Below are 1172 nucleotides of genomic sequence, written 5' to 3' on the forward strand. Positions count from 1 at the left end.
TTCAAAGAAAGCAATAGCCTTATCAGGTCAGGACTAAAGGTAAGTACCCCATAATGAGTAGTCATATTATAGTGTAGCTTATGTGATTCTAATATCAAATGAATTTAAATCAATTAATATTTATTGTTAAATTTGTCGAAATTCGTACATCAATTAAAAATATTTTTTTTCTTCAATATTGCTATAAAATATTCACTTAAGTATTGTAAACATAAAAAAAAAAAAAAAAAATGCAATAATGCATTCAAGAACGCAGCCATATAGAACTTATGGTGAATTTAATCCAATATTTGTAATTTATTTAAAGATAAAACCATAACATTTCCGTATATTTCAAGAATCAATATCCTTACAGTTCCAAAAACAAACGTTTATGTTTTCTCAGACATCTACTTAGCATAATTCATCCTTGAATACCTTGAAACTTCAAGATTCTATTGCACAACATTGATTTAACTTTTTACAAATGCTCTAGCAAATAAAATGTCTCGTAAAGTGCAATGAACCTATCGAAAAGCACTCATTACACCTAATTTTTAATTTTTATCCTATAAGAGTAATTATTTACTCCGTAATATGATGTGATTCCATCAAACATTCGTGGACTACTTACAATTATTTGATAGTGTTACGGTTAGTAAACAATTGTGTCAGGAAGGAATCTGAAAGAGGTCAGTACAGTATATGGGCCACGAGATTTTGAAGTGAAAGGGAACAGGACCTGTTAGGTTCTCAATGAATGAGTTTAGTTGTACAACAGAATGAATAATAATTCTTAAAGTGAATTTAGCAATTTTCGTTTTCATTTTCTTAATTGTTGCTAAAGCTGTCGCAATCATGACGAGATCTATTAGTCTTTAGTAATTAGCATTTCAGAGATGATAAAGGTTAATATCCCTCTGCTGCCTTCTGATTTAAATGATTTGATTTGATTTTTTTATAAAAATATATCTTATGATTAGCTCCTATTCAACCACTTTCAAACAGTATTCTGGACTGACATTCAATTGTTATGTAAATATGGTATGTTCATAGGTATATCCTATTCATCATCATACGTATTATCCTATATATTCTATTTATATTTATATATATTGAATTTGTGTTTTTATTTATTGAATTTCACGAAATCTCCAATGTATCTTCTTTCTCTATAAGCAGAGAATACAGTT

This window comes from Halyomorpha halys, unplaced genomic scaffold, assembly GCF_000696795.3.
Source record: "Halyomorpha halys isolate HHAL.00 unplaced genomic scaffold, Hhal_1.1 Scaffold667.1, whole genome shotgun sequence".
In the NCBI taxonomy this organism is placed as follows: domain Eukaryota; kingdom Metazoa; phylum Arthropoda; class Insecta; order Hemiptera; family Pentatomidae; genus Halyomorpha; species Halyomorpha halys.